The sequence below is a fragment of the Bos grunniens genome, chromosome 9 (genome assembly GCF_055505025.1).
Source record: "Bos grunniens cultivar Pamir isolate PY7600 chromosome 9, Bosgru_T2T1.0, whole genome shotgun sequence".
NCBI classification, from domain to species: domain Eukaryota; kingdom Metazoa; phylum Chordata; class Mammalia; order Artiodactyla; family Bovidae; genus Bos; species Bos grunniens.
The window spans coordinates 81,199,721-81,222,035 of record NC_141173.1 but is presented as its reverse complement, the minus strand read 5'-3'; the positions used below and the strand labels follow the sequence as shown (position 1 = coordinate 81,222,035).

Genomic DNA, 22,315 nt, shown 5'->3' with positions numbered 1-22,315 from the left:
TTCATATATACATTTACTCATGCTAATCAGCCGTGCGTTTCGTGTTCCTCAGCATATTGGTCATATATAAAACTGAAGGGCAAATACTTTGAAACTTGAGGCGATTCACTTGGAATGGAAGCAGATTCTCGCCGAGAAGCATAAATCAAATGAAGATGCCATCTGGCAGTCAGAGTCCTACTTTATTAAACTTGAATTCTGCACTTTGCACAGAGGTGCTTAATAAGTGTTAACAGTGACTAATATCATATCATGGATGTTAATTGAATGTTGATAAGTATCTCAAAATGCAGTAATAGAGCCACACTTCAGCAGCTGAGCGCGGTGATGCTCTCGCTCCTCGGCTTCATGCCTCAGCTGTTTGTGAGCTTTAACAGGGTTTTTTCTCACCAGTCAAATGCAGACGTTTTCAGGGGTTTTTGCTGCCACCCAGCTGTGCTGCAACCCAAGCACTGAGTCTGAAGTTAAGGGGAAATATGTGCTGCTGCATCTAATTTCTGATGGAGGTTTTTGGGCAACAATATGGTTTGAAACATACAGGGATGGGGGTGGGGTGGGTGGGAGAGACTTTAGCCATGTGACCTGCATTTGAAGAGAATTCATTATTCACTGGTGTTCAGTGATATGTGGATTTTGAGGTATAAGTTGAATCGGATAGATTCCAAACTACTCAGTGGTGCTGGGTCACTGTCAGAGGCCAGCCCGCACAGGGACTATTTGCTTCCCCTAACTGGATCTCAGTTCACAAAGGTCTCCCTGCTTTTTTCTTTCAAACTAATTTTATTGATTTATTTTATTTTTGTCTATGCTGGGTCTTTGTTGCTCTGCGGGCTTTTCTCTAGTTGCAGCAAGCGAGGTCCGCTCTCAAGTTGTGTGCTTGGGCTTCTCATTGCCATGGTTGCTCTTGTTCCAGAGCGTGGGCCCTAGGGCGTGCGGGCTCCAGCAGTTGTGATGGGGGCTCGGTAGTTGCAGTTCCCAGGTTCTGGAGCACAGGCTCAGTAGTTCTGGTGCACAGGCTTAGTTGCTCCGTGGCATGTGGGATCTTCTCGGATCAGGGATCTAATCCACGTCCACTACATTGGCAAGTGTATCAATAAGAATGCCAGTACTTTACGAATGTTCATAAGTTTCAGATATTGTCTGGGAGTTTTATATGTGGTATCTCATTTAATATTCACAACAATCTTCTCATGTAAGGACTACTGTTAACCCCATTTTACATGAAGAAACAGATGTTAGGAGCATTAGTAATTGAATCAAGGTCTTGTAGCTGGTGGGTGTGTTACAATTGTGACCCAGTTCTCCAGAATCCTTGGACTTCATCATGCCAGTGCTGTCTTCATGGAGTCACCTGTGACGTTGAGCTCAGGAGCAGAATTACTTCTTTTTTTTTTGTCCTGAATCTCCCTCCCACCTCCCACTCCATCTCACCCCTCTGGGTTGTCACAGAGGCCCGGTTTGAATTCCTGAGTCAGACAGCAGATTCCCACTGGCTATCTATTTTACATACGGCAATATTTATGTTTCCATGCTACTCTCTCCATTCGTCCCACCCTCTCCTTCCCCCCTCCCCATATCCAGAAGTCTGTTCTCTCTGTCTGCATCTCCATTGCTGCCCTCCACATAGCTTCATCAATACCATCTTTCTAGATTCCATATGTGTGTGTTAATATACGATATTTGTTTTTCTCTTTCTGACTTAACTTCACTGTGTATAATAGGCTCTAAGTTCATCCACTTCATTAGCACTAACTCAGATGCATTCCTGTTTATGGCTGAGTAATACTGCATTGTGTGTATATATGTATACCACAACTTCTTTATCTGTTTGTCTGCTTATGGATATCTAGGTTGCTTCCATGTCCTAGTTATTCTAAATAGTTGTGCTGTGTACTTTGGGGTACATGTGTCTTTTTAAGTTACGGTTCTCTCAGGGTATATGCCCAGTATTGGGATTGTTGGATCGTATGGTAGTTTTAGTCCTAGTTTTTTAAGGAATCTCCATACCGTCTTCCATAGTGGCTGTATCAATTTACATTCCCACTAACGGTTTAAGATGGTTCCCTTTTCTCCACATCCTCTCCAGCATTTATTGTTTGTAGATTTTTTTTTTGATGATGTCCATTCTGACCCATTTTGATAACTCGAAATGGATTAAAGACCCAAATGTAAGATCAGAAACTGTAAAATTCTTAGAGGAAAACATAGGCAGAACACTCTATGATATAAATCACAGCACAATCCTCTATGACCCAGCTCCAAGAGTAATGGAAATAAAAACAAAAATAAACAAGTGAGACCTAATTAAACTTAAAAGCTTTTACACAGCAAAGGAAACTATAAACACGGTGAAAAGACAACCCTCAGAATGAGAGAAAATAATAGCGAAACAACTGACAAAGTATTAATTTCCAAAACATACAAGCAGCTCAGTCAGCTCAGTACTTCTTATTTTGAGAGAATGAGTTGGGCAGAAAATTGCAACCCAGGTGAAAGACTACAACCTTCCTTGGCATCATGCCTTCTTCATGGGCAGGCAGGTAGATCTAGGAAGTAAGAAACAGGAGCCCATGTGTTTTAATCATACTATTTGTGTGGTGATTCCTTTGATAGCAAGGGACAGAGAACCTCACTCAAATTCTTTACAGCAAAAATAGACACATTATTGACTCACAGTCCCCAGTCGTTCAGGGGTCGTGTGCTTTCAGGCTAGGCTTGATCCAGAGATGTGCGAAGCCTCCAGGATATGGTTTCTTCTGTTGGGATTTTTTTGAATGAGCCTCCTGTGTGTATCAGATTTGTCACTGGGCTCACTCCCTTCATGGTAGTGTCAATGACAGAAGAGATTCCTGACTTCCTCTCCTCACCGCACAAATCAAAGGAGGAGATAATTTCGTGTGGCTTTTCAGGATGAAAATCTTCTTTTATGTTTGACAGGCACTACCTGCTATTACCTAGAAGCTCAATTCATAATTACTTATAATACTTTTCTTGACATAGTATCACCACATTAGAAACAAAGGGAAGGATTTTAGAGATGTGTGTACATGACATTTGCATACCAACCACATATGTACACAGCAGGAAAACTGTTATTCTAGAAGAATAGCTCTTTGTTTGCAATTTTGGATGACATTGCCTCCCTTCACTGTCTAAATGATGTGTGCCAATTTTCGCTTAAATTTCCTAATTGCTGTCTCCTTGAAGAAAGTATTTCACATTTATCGCTTTTGATGAGTTACACCTATTTTCTTTGTCCCATGAAGGAAAGGGCTGTGAAACAATGTAGAACTAAATATTTTATTTTGATTTGGGTTCACTTGTGTAGGTCAAGTTTAACTAATGCCCAATAAAAATAAAAATACATATTTCCCATCCAAAACTATTAAGTATAGCTATTTTACACCCTAACCTTATATCTCATGGAAATTAGACCACGTTGCAATACAGTCATTTGAACTTTTCTTTGAGATGTTTTTGTCAGAGAAAATAAGCTGACAAGAATACGGAAACCCTCCATTTATAGCAAACCCTTGGTGAGGAGGCAATATTTATAAATATTTTCCATATGATGTACTTGTGTTTTTTGGTTCTGAGTACTATGCCTATATTGTTTCTTTTCTCTTACTTTTTTTCTTGTGAGTAAAGAGTTCCATTCTCTGTGCCCCTTTCTCCATGAGGAGAAAAGAAAGGAAGATCTATTTTATGAAACAGGTCATGGGAACAGGTAATAAAATAAGGTTTTGCACAGGCTTATTTATTATACTGGTTCTGCCCTCCTGTTCACTCATTTCTAGGTTCTGAAAAATGGATTTTATTGTAACAAATATGAAGAGAAAGGACCATGATAGTCAAAAGGGTCATTGTCCAAATATAGAAAAGCATCAAGGGTGAATAGGCCATGTGTCTTCAAGTGCAGGACCCTGTCATTTTTATGGACGAGGCATCACTAAGCAGATGTACCTCCTGAAGGGCTTTTAAGGGTATCAGTGGTCCCTACGGTTAAGAACACCAGTGATGCTGATATTTGCTTTTTTCATGTGTCCCTTCCCATTTACTAAACTAAAGGTTGATGCTTCCTGTAGACTGTGCCAGGCACAGATGAAATTATGCCGTTTTTCGTTTCTGGGGTGAAGATGTTGCAGGGCCTGCACTAGACAAACAGTCACCCTCCCTCCATGGACACATCTTCCCACTGCCGCCCGGTAGGACTCACGTGTCTGAAGCCTTCCTGGCCTTTGCAGGTCCTTGTCATGGAAACTCACATTGGGTGGATGCTAAAGAGATTTCCCACCAATGCATACAATGAGTGTAAATTTCTTGCCGGTGGATGTGTACAGAAGGCTTTGGCTGGTCTTTCTTAACCGCAGAGTAGTCACATTATTGTGTAGAAAGCCTTCTGATGCATTACTGTGGGCTGACAGAACTTGCTCAGGGCCTTCAGGGAAATAGGAAGTATTAGTTAAGGCTCAAGCCTTTTAATTCCTTCTCTTTTTGTTTCTTTACCAATAAATTTGGTTTGGTCTTTGAGTATCTGGTGTCTCAAACGGTAAGGAATCTGCCTCCAATGTGGGAGACCTGGGATCAATCCCTGGGTTGGGAAGATCCCCTGGAGGAGGGAATGGCTGCCCACTCCAGTGTTCTTGTCTGGGAAATCCCATGGCGGGCATTTCCCATGGAGTCGTAGAGAGTTGGACACGACTGAGCAACTAACACACACACACACACTATTTGGTGACTTAAAATTGACATGTCAATTGACATGTCTCCTCATCTCAATTTTGGGCTCACCAACTGAGTGGTATATAAATAGGGCCAGCACTTTAATAATTCCCGTTTTATCTTGTTATTTTCTTGCAGTACCAGTTGACTTATATTTCCATTTTATATGTGAGGAAATTCAAGCTCAGAGAAGGTAAAGGAACCACACCCAATGTCAGTCCATGACAGAGGGGATCTTCAACCTGTGTCTCCTGCCCATGAATCCCATACATGCTTTCTAAAAACCTTTCTTAAAGCTGGCTTATAGCATCCTCTCTGGTCCACGGAAATAGCCTTATTCTAGGAGAGAGGAAGCCAGGTCACTCCTCACTGATTTGATTGTGTAATCTTGGAGAGATTGCTTTGACAACTACTTAACCTTTCTGAGCCTCTATTTCCACATGCTTTTCTCACATTATAAGGATTTTATGAAGATGAAATGGTAAGCTGTGAAAAAGAAAATAATAACACATACTCAAGGCATTATTAAAACATTTTCTTCTCTATATTGCTAGTTATCAATTAAAAAAAATATTATAATCTACTTGTATACCCATGTTAAAACCAAAGAGCAGATGCTGCAATAAAATTAGTTCTGGCACCTAGTCTAAAGGCCCTTAATGAAATCAGAGAAAGCCTGATAAATGAGACAATATGATAAAATATTTAATTTTGTAATCTTTGTATATCTATTTGCTTAATTGTTTTTGCTTATTTTTCTCTACTTTTGTTTGTTTTATGAGAATCTGTGCTAAGGAAGAATCCTTAATAAGATTTCTAAACAAATTATTTTCCCTTCAGTGAAATATCAGAGAAAATGAAAGTGAGATTCCAAATAACTTTAGTATATGTGAAGTCAATGAATAGTGTGTGATGAAGACCATTCATGGGTCTGCAGATTTTGGCAAACTGCTTTAAAGCTGAAACCAAAGCATATTTTAAAAACTTATTCTAATTTTTTTCAGGGTGACTTATTGCTGGCTGCATTGTTTAAATTGTGTTCCTCAAATTATTTATATAGGTGTGAACAATATAGAAATCAAGCTAATATGCCCATATTGGATACTAGTCAATGTTGACTGAAACCCAAAATTATGGCTACAAATACACATTCTCCAGCATTTGGATTTATTTGAAAACAAAGAGAAAATTTAATCACGTATGATGGGCTAATCAAATCCTCACTGAAAATGGCTTTGGGATTCTAACTCATTGTTTAGAATTTTAGTAACATTTATGATAGATGATGCTTTTACCTTTAAAGTAGAAGTTGATTTGAGACTTGAAATGCTTTCTGATCAAATGGATTCTAAACTTGTTAAAGTACATGTGTTCAAATCTGATTTTATACCCTATGGATGTTCAGCAAATAAAAAACATTCATCCAACCCTTTGAATACTCTGCACAGGATCTGCGTGTAGGATCTGCCAGTGTAAGTTATCTGTGTCCAAGAATATGTCAGATGCATTTACCACGTCTGCTGCTGAGCCTTGACAGTAGCTGGAAATTTGACCATGTCTCAAAGATAATATAATTTGACCATATTATTTCCATATTATTCATATGCAATTTCTTAGAGAAGGAAAAACAATTAATGTTTTTCTTGAGTTGTGTTATATGTACCTTTTCAGTTGTATTTATGAAATCCTTTCTTTTCTTGGAATCAATACAGTTGGAGGCTGTAGGAAAGAAAAATATTTGGGGAGTTTCCACATTACTTTTTATGTTCCTGGAACCAGTTAGCTTTCAGAGTTGTGCTGCCCAAACACTATTGAAATATACAAATAGATTTAATTTTGGAAACAGTTCCCAGCTACATTTATTATGTCTTCTGTAATAGTCCTCATTATTGAGGTGTATATGTGTATAAATTAGTGAGTGTGAGCATGAGCCAATAGGAAACAAAGGTAGGACTAGTCCTTGAAGCTAGAAATGATGTTAATGATCAAAATACATGTAAACAAAGCCTAGAGACTTCCTAGAGAAAGGCCCCAAATGTAGATGTTAGCTTTCTAGCAGTCAACTTAAAAAGGGACACTAAATAGCTTACAATGTAATCTATACAGCCAGTTTTTAGGAAAAACAAAATTCTCCTTGATATTGATACCACATACATATCTCTGATATGTCCTCACTTTAAAAAGACAATTAAATATTGTAAACTGCACAGCTCCCTTTTAATTGCTAAATGAACTGAAATAGACACCTTGCTTTGTCCATAGTAGCATGCAATACATATTTTTCTTACCACTGACTTGTACCTAAATTTGTTACCTAAACCAAAACATGGCATAGGATCATCATCACTTTTTTTTGATAAATTGATTAAAACACTGACAAAAATCATCTCAATCACTAACAATACCATAAGAAATGAATATTCAGGCCATCAATAAATATATCCTTAACGTTAATGGGCTGAAGCACAGCATGACTATTGCAATATTCTGCTTTAGATAGTGATATATAGAATTACGAGATTTGATATCATTATCTATTATATTCTCTTCCTCACAGGATTCCCCCTTAATCTTATTATCTTTCAAAAATCAATTTATTGAGTACCTACTGTGACAGACACCTGGATACAACAACCTTGATTGGGAGGAATTATTGTTTTCATTTTCTCACAGAAGAAAGAAGTATCACAAAGGTTAAATAAATTGTCCGATATTATGCAGTTACAAGATTTAGATCCCTGACCTCCATCTCTTGCCTCTCCAGCTTGGCAGACAGATTCTTTACCACTGCACCACCTGGGGAGCCCTAGAACTAAGGCAGGGGTGTGAATTTCCTGAATTAAAATGCAGTATTCTTTTCATTTGCACATTTTCTCTCTCATCCTAACATGCTTCAGGTTCTAATCCAGGCATGACCTTTCTTTTCCCCTGGTTTTCAGTGCTTTTCACATCTACATGTTTGGCATACGTATACATAGAATTAGAGCTTCCCAGGTGTCACAGTGGTGAAGAATCCTCCTGCCAATGCAGGATTTGTTCCCTGGGTCAGGAGGATCCCCTGGAGAAGGAAATGGCAACCCAGTATTCTTGCCTGAAAAATTACATGGACTGAGGAGCCTAGCGGGCTACAGGCCATTGACTCGCAGTCTGACATGACTGAGCATGTACGTATGATAGAATCAGCATCAGACTTCACAGGTCTTTAGCAATTAAAATGACCACTCCAATCAGTACGGAGGCAGGAAAGAAAGAGTGATAAATTGGAGAAACCATGTTAAATTAATATTTTATTGTTTACATTTCAGTTAAAGAGATTTAAGCCTAACTCTTACTTACTTTAGTTACTGTATTGAGATGAGATTCTTAACAAACGATAAGGTGATTAGATGTTTAAAATTATTTGGTTAAAAAAAATACACATTTCTGTTAACTTTTTTTCTACCTAAACTTTTAAATAACATCTAACTTCTCTGCACCTTGCAACATTTGCAAAAAATTTCTCTTTGTGGTTAGTAGATGAAAAAGTGCCAGAAATTCAAAAACTAACCCTTTTTGGGGTTTTGGGATGCTCAACTTTCCCGAAGTCCACTTAGGTCTGTCACTTAGTCCTGAAGGGTTTCTGTGTCCTCAATTATTGGATATGGTGGTAGACTAACCAAGATCCCATCTGTGTTCTATGTCTGAGAGTCTATGAAGCTCTTTTTTATTCAGTAAGCAAGAAGAGTGTTTTCTCAGGTGCTGGGCACACACATGTGGTATATTCACAGTCATTCATTATTTCATTCGCTTATTCACATTTATTTATTCCTCCATTCACTCAACTGAAAAATATCTATTGACTTTCTACTCTGCCAGCTACTGTCCCATGTCCTGTGGGACATTCAAATGACTTTTTAACTCTCAATATATTTCATTGTGGTTGAATATATATAGTTAATTCAATAAGGTAAGGAATCTATATCATAGATATTAACTAATAGTTCAGTCTTTTAAACTCAGCATTTCTAAAATCAAAATAGATAAGTTTTCATGTTTATAGTAAAAGATCTCCACAGCTATTCTTTTAAAGAAAAGATAAGAAATATATAAATTTTTAAAGATTGTTTTAGATCTACTATTCATAGATAATGGAGAAGGCAATGGCACCCCACTCCAGTACTCTTGCCTGGAAAATCCCATGGACGAAGGACCTTGTTAGGCTGCAATCCATGGGGTCGCTAAGAGTCAGACACAACTGAGTGACTTCACTTTCACTTTTCACTTTCATGCACTGGAGAAGGAAATGGCAACCCACTCCAGTGTTCTTGCCTGGAGAATCCCAGGGACGGGGGAGCCTAATGGGCTGCTGTCCGTGGGGTCGCACAGAGTCGGACACGACTGAAGTGACTTAGCATAGCATTCATAGATAATGTCTTAAATAGTTCATCATCTTTAGAGTTTTCCTGAAAAATAAAAGAAATTTTCATATTTTATTTGATATAGTATTTAGATATATTTATCCAATACTTTGGCCACCTGATGTGAAGAACTGACTCATTGGAAAAGACCCTGATGCTGGGAAAGATCGAAGGCAGGAGAAAAAGGGGACAACAGAGGATGAGATGGTTGGATGGCATCACCAACTCGATGGACCTGAATTTGGCCAAGCTCCAGAAGTTGGTGATGACAGGGAGGCCTGGCGTGCTGCAGTCCGTAGGGTTGCAAAGAGTCTGACACGACTGAGCGACTAAACTGAACTGATCAACTTAGATAAGTTTTGTGTACATTTTGGTGCAAAGTACTCTTTTTAAATAGCCTAATAAGAAACAGTGTTCTTAAGATTGTCAAGTGATTAATTACTCAGGGAAAATAGCTGTTTAAACTCTTTAAGCCCCTCAACGATTTCTAGCTCCTTCATGCCCGTCAGATGACCAGCATTCTACTTTTCTGAGTGAGTTAAGAACACCTTAAGGAAAATTCTCGGTTTCTTTTTTATCTAAAATGTTGATTTGCTTCATTATTTCTTCTTTTCCTCCAGTCTAATTCAGAAAAGTTGGACTTCCGTGGAGGTGGTTAAGGCTCCATATTCCCAATGCAGGGTACATGGGTTCCATCTCTGATTGGGGAAGATCCTGCATGCTGCTTGGTGCAATCAAATAAATATAGAATAAATAAATAAAACAAAAGTTTTCATTCTTTCTTCCAAAACTGATCTTTTAATCGATGCCTTTGAGTTCCCTTTTCTTTCCCACTTTTCCAAGAGTTTATTCCCTAATTCTCTTATCACTTCTTTTTCCCTTTAGCTTCAAGTCTTCTTTATTGTACAAACTTCTCAAAATTGATTCTTTTTCAGGTTATACATTTGTAGTTTGTCCAGGAAGATATGGAAAGAGGTGAAATATGTGTGAACTTTCTGTAGTGTCTCTGGGTTTGGGGTAGTCTGCTTGGAACTTCTGATGTCAGTCACTTCTACCAGAGTTCCCTTACCATCCCTCACGACCTTTCCTTCTCAGCCTCACGTCCATTGTCTCGATGTGCCAAGTGTTCTAGTCAGACCAGCTCTTTCTTCAACATCCCTTGGTCTTCTCTAATGCATAATGATGTGTACATATTAAATGCCTTTTCTCTGCATCTGTACTTGCCAAATCCTAGCATTCTTTTAAGACCTAAGAGAGTGTTTCCTAATCGCTGCATGCCCAATCCGTGTCTTGTTTCTGTACTCCTATAAGGCCATTTTATGCCTGTGTAGCTTTTACAACTTGTTTATATGGTTTTCTTACACACTAGACAGCAAGCTCTTTGAAAGAAGGATTCTTATCTGTCTTTGAATTCCACATGTGTACATTATTTTGAATTCATACTCGATGTCATTGAAATTGATATAAGTTAATAGATAAATGAGACAATAATATCGAGATTCAAACCTCATATGAAATTTGATTTTCAATACTATTTTATGTCATCACATTAGGATATATATGCTTTGGAAAATGTATCATATGATTGAGTGAATGAACCAATAGATGAAATTCTGGAATTATCTGACAGAGTTTGTCTATTAGGATATTATAGGCACCTGCTTGAAACTTGAACGTTTTTCTAGCCTTAAACTTTGCAGGTGATGACATATTCCAGGATGAGGCTGAAAATATGAATGCCACCCAGAGATTATCAAAGTGCCAGGGTAGTACCTGAATAACTACATAGCAGAAGTGATTATAAAGCTTTTCTTGTTACCTCACTTGGATAAGGGATTCCCTGGTGGCTCAGACGGTAAAGAGTCTGCCCACAATGCTGGAGGCCCGAGTTCGATCCTTGGGTCCAGAAAATCGCCTGGAGAAAGAAACGGCAACCCCACTCCAGTATTCTTGCCTGAAAAATTCCATGGACAGAGAAGCCCGGCAGGCTACAGTCCATAGGATTGCAAAGAGTCAGACACAACTGAGCAACTATGCACACTTCACTTGGATAAAGCATGACTTCCATTTGAACCACTTACCACTGTTGCCATACTTGGTTGTTCAAACCCTTCTTGATCATATACTTTGTTAAGCTCTGATAATAGCTGATATTCAGATTATTTGTCATTTCCTAACTTTATGTCTAATTCCAAACTCTTGAGGCTTGTACCCTGTTGTTGTTTTTTCTGTTTGCCTAATCAGTCCTTGGACAGTGTGGAATCAAGGTTTGAGGTTGTGTACCTTTACACTGGCACATGAGTCCCCATTTCCCCATTGACTGTAAAAATTTTCAAGAGAGACAGAATTGATTATTTCAGCAGCTCAGTTACTAACTGAATAGGGCTCATCTGATTAGATTGTAAGATATGCCATAGGCTTTGCCTTGATTTCTTCTTGAAGGATCTTTATTGTGTGCGGACCTAGAATATGGAGACTGAAAACAGTTTTATTCATTACATCTGAGAATCAGTTGTAGCATGAAATTTTGGAATGCCGTTCAAGTTTTCAGCTGTGCTTTCATTACTTTGGGTATTATTTCCATTGATGTGGGAGGCTCTTCCCTAAGAGAGAGATTTTCCTTCAGGCAAGGTCAGCTTGTTTATGCATACTTATGAATATAATGCATATTTTACCACTCTATTTCTCTGTTCTCTTTGTTTACAGAATCCAAAATTAAAATTGGCTTTTTTTTTATGCTAATCTTTGCACATCCAGGAGTAAAAGGAGATTTAGAGAAAGAGTTATGACCTTATTTAGATATACCAAAATTGTAACCAAATAGTAAACGTAAATTCTGTAAAAGATGAGACTGGAGAAAACAATAACTTGGAGGTATGATTTTGTTATGTCATACTTCTCATTAGAGTACACTAGTCAAATAGTCCTCCTTTGGCTTTATCCTTCAAGTATTTAGTTAAAGAACAAATATTTACAATAACTTGTTAAGCCGTAGTTATTTACCTGCCATAATATTATTAAGGGATAGAATAGAGGGAATTGAAAAGAAGAGAAAGAAAACTTAAAGTGAGAATATAAATATAAAAATATCACATATGAGAAAACAAAAAATATTTAATTAATACAGAACATCTAATTGGCCATGCCCTTTTGCTAAAACAAAGCAGCAAAGAGCATTCTGCAAGCGAAGTGGTACCTGTGAAGGTGGGGTCCTGTATTTCTATAGGCTCTGGTAGTGGAATTTCGGTTTTATGAACCAAAGGACTTACCTCCGTTAACTGTCAATTAATGAGCTGTTCTTGCTATTGGATAAAAATTGATAAACAGTTTAATGAAACATTGGTTTTTAGCTACTGTAATTTTCTGTTCATTTGACTTATTAACTTTAAGGTATGGGTAGTAAATGTCATTGCTCATTTTAAGTTCAATATTATTTATTCCTCATTTTTATTCCTTTTTTCATTTAATCAATTTCTGCAGTGGGGTCAGGTTAATAAACTTGTAATAAGATAGTAATATGGATAGTGGAAAATAGTCGACTTGAATGGTTGAAGACCTAAACTATACATAGTCCAGGTCATCATAATGACCTACGAGTCCTTAAGCAAGTATTTTAACTTCTCTGGTTCTCAGCCTTTTTTCCCTCTGTTATTTGGCTGAGAGAGTCGATGATGTCTAAAATCTTTCACATTACTAAATACTCCCTATATGATTTAGAATAAGCTCAACAAATAACGGTGATAGAAGTGAATGGTTATGTATTTGCTCCTAAAATAAGTTAGTCTGGTGTCAAATATGTGGTCAAGAAAAAAGAAAAATCTCAGTTACAACCCTGATCTTGGAAAGCTTGACATGTATTTAAGAATACATGTGGGGGAGAAGTTTGCATTGCCAGCACCAGACAATCATAGCCCAGATGCAGAGTAAGGACCAGAGAACACTATACTATCCTGAATCATCAAAGAAAGATTAAATTATGTTCAGGAGACTGTAATTAACTCAAGGAGAAGGCTAATGTACTTTGGAAAATAACCACTAGCAGATGTTAAAACAAAAATTATTTCTCTGTGGTCTTTACCTAACCATAAGATTGTATTAACTAGAACATATACCTTATTCCCTAAGCTTCCCCATGAACCAGACTTTGACCACAGTAAAATCAAATAGATGAAACTAGAGAGAAACAGGAATGATAGAGCCTTATGTTTTTATTTAATCTGATTATTTATCTCTAAATCTAACACTGGAAACTGCAAGTTTTTGTATGTTAGCATTCATACATGCTCAGTTGTGTCCAACTCTTTGTGACCCCAGGGACTGTAGCCTACCCCGCACCTCTGTCCATGGGATTCTCCAGGCAAAAATACTGGACTGGGTTGTCATTTCCTTCTCCAAGGGATCTTCCTGACCAGGGGACTGAATCCACATCTGTTGAGTCTCCTGCATTGACAGGCAGATTCTTCCCCTGAGGCCTCTGGGAAGTCCCATATTACTGTGTGTGTGTGTGTGTGTGTGTGTGTGTGTTTAGTTGCTCAGTCATGTCGGATTCTTTGCCACCCCATGAATTGTAGCCCGCCAGGCTTCTCTGTCCATGGGATTTCCCAGGCAAGAATGCTGGAGTGGGTTGCCATTCTATTCTCTGGGGGATCTTCCTGGCCCAGGGATTGAACCTGGGTCTCCTGCATTACAGGCAGATTCTTTACTGTCTGCTGCTGCTGCTAAGTCACTTCAGTCGTGTCCAACTCTGTGCGACCCCATAGACGGCAGCTCACCAGGCTCCCCCGTCCCTGGGATTCTCCAGGCAAGAACACTGGAGTGGGTTGCCCTTTCCTTCTCCAATGCATGAAAGTGAAAAGTGAAAGTGAAGTCACTCAGTCGTGTCCGACCCTCAGCGACCCCATGGACTGCAGCCTTCAGGCTCCTCCGTCCATGGAATTTTCCAGGCAAGAGTACTGGAATGGGGTGCCATTGCCTTCTCCGTTTACTGTCTGAGCCACCAGCAAAGCCCATTAGCACGTATAGTTTTCTTTAAAGACTTAGTATCATTGTGTCTCTCAAGCCTTTTGTGCTTGTCTTGATAGGATTGGCCATTTCCTCTTTTGTGCTGTGCCCAGTACTGTGCTTATATTTTTGTCAAAGCGCCTAAAACATTTTGCAGCACTTATTTCTTCACAAATGTTTCCCTTCTAGGCTCTATAGAGTTTGCTTTTTCATTTATGTATTTTGTAAACTTAGTTCATTTTCTGATGAGTATAGACATTCTATAAATGTCTAAAAGTGTCACAGAAATAGTCCAGAAACCCTAATTAAGGAGGCTTAAGTTATAATCATGAATTCACAGGTACTTACTCTTTTGTGTTTTTAGTAGTTCTGATTCACACAATGCTTTTATTTTGTATCTTTCCTACGCTCCAGCACTGACAACCTGCCGAGAAGTGGCACTCTCAGATCATTTTTGCCAGCAGTTTCCAGAACCAGCCCCCTAAACACAATGGCAGAGTAATCGAATTTTGACTGTTTGTCCCATCCTCCTTTTGTGAAAACTCCCCTTTTTCAGACACACTTTTCAAAGCCTTCTGTGTAGTCGTCCCAGCAATGAATTGTCCCCTGCTCCCAAATTAGCACTCTTTCCTGTTCCTACTCTTTATCCCTTTTTTGTCTTTACATTCTGAACCCAGTTCCAACCTTTAGCTTCATATCATAACTGTTTCTAAAAATATGAGCTTGTAATCAGACTTATCTCTGTGTGTGAGTGTGTGTGTGTGTGTGTGTGAGTGTGTGTGTGTGTGTGAGTGAGTCTTCCCAGCCTTTAACTATCTTCTCTACCACCCCCCCAGGTGCCTCTTACTTTGCCCCTCTAGACACTCCGAGTGGAACAGTGGCCCCATTCAAAGTTCTTTTTTGTAGCAAGGAGAAGCTGCTGCTTCTGGTACACTTTTGGTACACTCTGATAAAGTATTTAAGCATACATTTATCTTTCAGTACCCTCCTCCCGTCTTTACCTACTACTTTTGAATCTCTTCTACTCCCTTCTATAAAATAAAAGAGGTATGTATCTCTTTTCTATGACTGAATATATGAAGAGTGGTATTCCTTCTTTTAAACATTTCTTTTAACCAAGCAATATAAGGATCATATCTTGTTTCCAGGTCCTATTTGCCACTTCTTCCATAGAGTTGAAGCACATAATAATTGTTTTTAATTGTGACAGCGCTCATCTAAAGTGTAACTGGTATATTTTATTGGCTCTTCTACTAAAATTATGATCTAGTGTGTATGTGTTTAACCTCAGAAAAAAGGTTGATAACATTTGTATATGCATGAGAAGTTTGCCAATGAAGTGCTAACCATAGTAAACTATTAATCCATAACTTGTCTTAAAATAATTTGGAAGAATAGAGAAATGAAATACTAAAGAATCTTACCAGGAATGGACATTTTACATACGTCTCCATGTCTGTCTATCTATCTAATACCTGCCTACCTATCTAATCATAGCTCAACATGACCCTCACTTAGCTTAGTAATAATAACCTGTAAGCTTCCAAGAATAAATATCTAATGTCAAGGATGATTTTTTTCTAAAAATAGTCTGAGAAACCACTGGATTAGAAACAATAATGTTCAAATTTTCCAAGTGTTTGTTACAAGTAGGCGACGGAGGTTTGGAAAATATTTTTAAGGAACTCTTCTGTAGGCCTATAAACGACGAAAAATCAGTCTTTACTTTGTTAGTAACGTGAAAGATAATTTTGCCTCATATTTAGGAAGGAATTTTAAATAACTTGGGGATATTTAACAAGATCTGTGAACACAATTTTCTGAAAACTTGTTAGTTTTATTGAATATTAATGTTTCATTGCAGAGTGGTTTCTTATGAATCCAATAACCTAGAAGTAAAGCTTAAAAAATGAAAAATCTCTCTTTACTTTATTCCATTGTTTACAAAATATACTGTGTGAACTGCTGATTTCTAGGAAATACAAGCATAAGTTGTAATACTACATTTTCAGGAACTGTTTGAGGAAATATTTTTCTTTTATTTCAAAGAAGATACTGAGGCACAAAAACTCAATTAAAATTAAAGCAAAAACAAATTTCTGAGATGGTTATCTCTATGTCTCTATTTTAAGAGTAACAACAATTGCCTCCCTTGTAGAGGCCATTACTGATTCCAATTGCAACAAAGCGATTTGCGCAAAATCTCCAAACTTGGTGTCCTATCTTTCATGTTATTATCATTTAGATCTTTGTTTTAAAATCACACTAATTACTTGGAAGTTTCTGTGAGGTAAAATAGCAGTACAATATTATGACCACTGTTTTTTGTTCTTTAAGGGCAAACCAATCATTGACGAGGGCACACGTAGCAGTTTCATATGATAGAAACAATTTTCAAACCTTCTTAATGAGTGAAAAAAGCAATCTTCTATCATCTAACATTCCAGTTACATGTGCATATCATGAGACGACTGTTTCCTGTTTCCCGTGGCCATAGTCCTGGAGAGCCAGACTGGAAAAGCAGGGTCAGAACTGGGAACACTGCCCCTGACACATCTGGTCTGGAGGACTCACATGCTCCCTTTCGCCTGTGGAAGCTCTTGGTGGGAATGACGCTTTCTGGGTTAGGGGATGGTTGGGTGCTTGTGTGCAGCTGCCAGATAGCTGGAAGGAGTGGGTGTCAGTGCCAGCGTTCTGAGGCTGAAGTTCTCCTTTTGTCTTTTAACTTTTAGTTCAGTGGCCATGGGGTCGCCAATCACAGGAAGTCCCTGGATGCCTCAAGTTGTTGTTCCCTGTAAATAGCTGTATCTGTAGAATCTTGGCCTGTTTCTATCTTGGATGAGTTCATCTCAGAGTGTGAATAGCTCAGTGATTTATTATTTTTTATCTGAGAGATGCCATGCTTTAGTTTAGGTCGTATTGCCCGTGTACAATTTTGTTTTTTTTTAGCACTTGAACTTGATTTTCTTTTCAAAAGAGGTGCTCTTTGGTTTGTTACTATGGATATGGTTTAAATATATAAATATATATGTATAATTATAGAAGCTATAATATTGTTGTTGTTGTTGCTCAGTTGCTAAGTCATGTCCAAATTTTTGTGACTTGGTGAACTGCAGCACACCAGGCTACCCTGTCCTTCACTATCTCCCGGAGTTTGCTCAAACTCTTGTCCATTGAGTCGATGATGCCAGCCAACCATCTCATTCTCTGTTGTCCCCTTCTCCTCCTGTCTTCAATCTTTTCCAGCTTCAGGGTCTTTTCCAATGAGTCAGCTCTTCGCATCAGGTGGTCAAAGTACTGGAGCTTCAGCTTCAGCATCAGTCCTTCCAATGAATATTCAGGGTTGATTTCCTTTAGGATTGACTGGTTTGATCTCCTTGCTGTCCAAGGGACTCTCAAGAGCCTTCTTCAACACCACAGTTCAAAAGCATATATATATATATATATATATATATAAGGATATATATGCATATAAAATTATACCTTATATATATACTGTAATTTAATATGAAGAAAGTGAAAGTGTTAGTCCCTCAACAGTGTCTGACTCCTTGTGATCCCATGGACTCTAGCCCACCAGGCTCCTCTGTCTGTGGAAGTCTCCAAGCAAGAATACTGGACTGGGTAGCCATCCCCTTCTTCAAGGGATCTTCCCAACCCAGGGATTAACTGGATCTCCCATATTGCCAGCAGATTCTTTACCTTCTAAGCCAGTAGGGTAGCCTTATTTTATATGTATATATACATATACATTTGGAGAAGGAAATGGCAACCGACTCCAGTGTCCTTGCCTGGAGAATCCCAGGGATGGGGGAGCCTGGTGGGCTGCCGTCTATGGGGTCGCACAGAGTCAGACACGACTGAAGCGACTTAGCAGTAGCAGCATACATAGACATACATACATACATATATATCTTGAAGGACCCCATCACTATTCCCTCAGTGTTTAATCAGTCATGCTCTTTGGCTTTGATGAAGCTTTCAATTTTGAAAATGGTGGAGCTTGTCAAGAGTCATTTAAGTGCCAGAAAATGGTTGATTTGAGGCAAGAACAAAGTTTAGAAAGAAAATAAATCTAGCATTCGCTTAATAATTTGCCCTTTGCAGCAACAGAATCTTATCTGACCACCCACATTCATCTGGCTGCTGACGTGGTTCTTGCTTCAATTGCAGAAGCTATTTTTGCACCTTTTGTGTCTTTTGAGGAACCGAGTGGGCCTACGTGCTTATAATGATTCATGTTGCAAAGTGCACAGGGTGTCCTGAAGTGATATGCAAAGAGGAGGAGAAAATTAAAGCTAACTGCTTCCTTTAAGCATTTTGAACAGTCACATGAAATGGTACTGGATTAAGGCACATTTTAACTCTCATGTCTTGATGCTTTAGTCCTTTCTATGAGACATAACTTGTCTGGAAGAAAGAGCAATGTTTTTAAAAATGAACAAATATACAGTGGATATCTATAGATATGTAGTACTATTTTATATGGGTCTTTTATACTGGGAGATAAACCATCTAAAGATGGTGACTGATTAATCTATTTGGATTATGTACTTTGACTGATCTTCTATGCATTTTTTTTGGATCAGGCTTGAATAAATTAATTCTAAGTATGAGAAAGTTCCTTTCTTCGTTACTTTCCAGAGTTTGTTATGTCTCAGGATTTAACTTTGGTTGGTTTTGGCTTCCTATTTCAGAAATTAATTTTAGCATGGAACATAACATTGCTGAAATAAACTATAGAAAAGAATTTTCTATGAGGTTATCTGAGTCTTCATCCTGGGGAGTTTAGTTGCTGATGCACCAAAGAAGTTTAGTGGGAATCAGCTTTAAGTCAGATTTGTATCATGGATTGCAGTGGCATAATTTCTAGTTCCAATACATTGATTTAACTCTAGCATTATTTTCCACGTTGCTTCCATGTTTACTGTAACAGAATATTCTCTTTTAATGCAAGAACTTATTCAAAAGATGTGAAAAGACAGGAAATTTTTTCTTGAAAGAAAAAAAGTCTTGAAGGATCCAGTTCCAAATTTTATTTTCTCAAGGAGAGCATTTCTATGAGTAGTGTGTCGGTTAAATTGACTACAAGGTTCATCATTTTTAAAAGATCTTATTGTTTATTTTTTAGATTCCCAGAAGTTGTGCATGTGTTCCTGTGGAGGGAGTTGGCATCGTTGAAAGCAAAGACGGCTGTGATGCACTTTTTTGATATGAGGATAACAGGTTAATAGCTGACATTTATTATTTTATTCTATGAGTTTTACATTTAACTTGAAGAGAACTTTTAACTTACTGTGCATCCACCCATATGTGAATTGACTATCATCCAGTCTGGGAAGAAACAATGTATATGCTATTTAGTGAGTGAAGGTTTTGTTTTGTTTTTCATAATAGCCCAGTTTTAATTATAATTTGCTTAATTGAAGCAGCTTCATTTAAGAGAATTTCTTTCTGGCAGAATTTATTTTCATACAAAATTCTGCATAGTAAAACCTAATAACTTTTGTTATAGAATATGAAAACATTCCACCAGGAGAGCAAAATCACAATTGTAAAAAATTTGCAAAAAGCTTATGACAAAATATTAAAATTAGTAAGCTGTAGTCCTAAGTCATAAAAACTTTGGACAGATATGCAAACTGTACAACTGTCTGCAGTCATTGTAACCAACATGCAAAAAATACTGTTCAGTTTTCCATTAGGTTTGAAATGTCCAGTTAAATTTTAATGTATGTCAAACTAGATGGTGATCATCTCAATCTCTTTACTTTTTCTCCAGAAGTTCTCTTAATTGCTTGACAAGGTTTTATATAGTATACAGTACCTTCCTCATATTGGCTACTTGCTCCTTTTAAGGAGAACTAAGGTTGTGATGGGAATTTTGACTAATAAAAGAAGCATTTATAATGAATTTGGCTCTCAGAAAGGTGCCCTTTTTTAATCATCCTGTGGAAATAAGTCTGTATTCAGCTGGACTCTGGCACTGCTCTTGGTTTTTCGGTAGATCCTTTTTTCCTTCATCCGGTACTCATAGGTGGTATGACTTGTGGGTCCGTCTGTGTTAAAGCAGCAGTGCTCTGAGATGCTCGTGTATTTCTTAAACTATTTTGCAGTTGATCTATGACATTTTGAAAGCAAATACATGGAAATGGCCTCTAAATTTTTGTCCAGTAATTATTATCAGAAGACATCTGTTTTATTTACAAGTGTAATTCCACCAATGCCTCAAAAAAGACCAAGTCACCATTTTAGTTTTTAAAAAATGTTCTATTATTAAAATATTGGAAGTAGAGAAGTAGTGTTTATAACCTGTCATTTTATACCATTATTATTTAGGATGTTATTATTTAATGCTCACTTGACTTTTGCCACCACTCAAGTAATGATTAATTTCCTGAGGTAAAGTTTTTTTCTAAGATACTGTTTTTCTAAGCAAAAGATCCCAGATTGACAACCCTGGGTACTGTAGGCCTTTATTCGTCTACAGAGCTGGGCTGCCCGGCTGCCAATCCCACCCAGCTGTTATCCTGAAGAGACCTCTGTGGAGGTCTACACGGGAGGCTGTTTCTGTGCCTTTCCTCGCAGGGCCTGTCTGAGGAAATTATTTAACTGGGTGCCAAATTTATTTGAGTGGGACTGAAGCATGGCCAAAGGAGTGGGCACACTTTTAGAAAAATGGCAACTCTTCCAAGTAATATCATTTTCCTTTCTTTTGCTCAATTACTTTAGTTCTGTTACCACTGAGACAGCATGCAGAAGGTAGTGTCTTTTTCAATATTACTCCACTCAGAAAAATGCACGGAGCCTGCAAGACAATGCCTGTCTTTCTTTACTAACCGAAGGACTCCTATGGGCTAGAGCACCATCCACAGGAAACCCCAAAGTCATATCCTCCTGCAAATTATCCTACTCCTTTCAGAGCACTCAAAGGCATGAGGGAAAAATTTCAATGTGAATGTGAAGCTGTGTTTGGAATACTGTTCCTTTGTTGGCGGTGGGTGCCAAAAGTGAATTTGCGTGGGTTTGGTTACCATAAAAAGAAACCTCAGAGAACGAAATGATAACCAGCTATTTTCTTTCCATGTGAGGATTGCTCTAATATTGCATTTTTAACACATCAATTGATTGGGGAAATTGGAGCTATACTTTTAACACATAATTAGAGAATTTGAAAAATGAAATCCATCTATACAATCATTGAGAAGTAATGTAGCTATAATTAACTATATTACTACTGATCTTCAAAGCTCCAAGTAGATTTCTATTGAGAAAATTATACTAAAATTACAGATATATACAATGATACATTTGATGGTTTATAATAATATTCTGAGATACAAAGAAGATATTTCTCTATCTTATAAGAATTTTCATACATTTAATTAATACAACACAAGCTCAAGAATTTCTACCATTGTTGGTAGAAGTAGATGGCTAAGTAAAAGTATCCTTTAAAAGTATCACCAAAAAAAGACAAATGTCATTATTAAACTTTGAAAGCCTTATGGATTTTCAAGTGAATTTATTTTCCTAAGTGTAAGTTCAGGAGAGCAGCAAAGAGACTTTGAAGTCCAGAAAGACATGCCATGTATGCCCAGGAATAGATCTATGGTGCAAACCATTTGCACTGCAGAATTTTTTCAGTCTCCAAGATAAAGCAATCGAAGACAAGAGATTAACGAAAAGAGTCCAAATGATTCATGAATAGGATCAGTAAATTCCCAAAGGATCCGTCACTCCTGTTTTCTCCCATCTACCTTTCAATGTGCCTCAGAAACTCCAAGAAGGAAAGTGGTTTTATGGATAGCAGTTAGTTGAAGGCTGTCCAAGGATGGGTTAGAGAGTTATATCCTCATATATGTTTAAAATCTCATGTAAACAGTACATGTGAAATAGGAGTGATTTCCAGTTCCCTAATAATAGTCTAATTACACAAAATTGTGTAATAGTCCCTAATAAGCTTGTAACTGAAGTGAAAAGTTAGACATTATAGTTCAAAGGAATGTAGACCAGAAGATGTCCCAAGTCCTACTGGGATCTTCAGTTCAGGCAGAAGGACAGAACCTCTTCTTGGACAGAAGTAGGGAGAATGATACTAGGTTTATCTAATTTATGATAAAATGGTAAGACATCTTGGGTGGGTTTACCTTAGAAATTTAAAAGGAGGAGGTTTTCCTGACTGATTCAGGGAA

At 37.8% G+C, this 22,315-nt stretch overlaps 1 protein-coding gene across 17 annotated transcripts in view; it reads left to right on the top strand.

Moving 5' to 3' along the window:
* The window catches only part of HIVEP2 (HIVEP zinc finger 2), a 219,239-nt gene that overhangs the window by 157,491 nt on the left and 39,433 nt on the right, over positions 1-22,315 (top strand). For 14 of the 17 annotated variants that reach the window (XM_086318113.1, XM_086318114.1, XM_086318110.1 and 11 more), the window contains one exon: positions 19,252-19,346. The exons of the other annotated variants lie outside the window; for them this stretch is intronic. The gene's annotated coding sequence lies outside the window, so the exon portion shown is untranslated. The remainder of the gene's footprint in view (positions 1-19,251; positions 19,347-22,315) is intronic. 17 annotated transcript variants of the gene reach the window in all.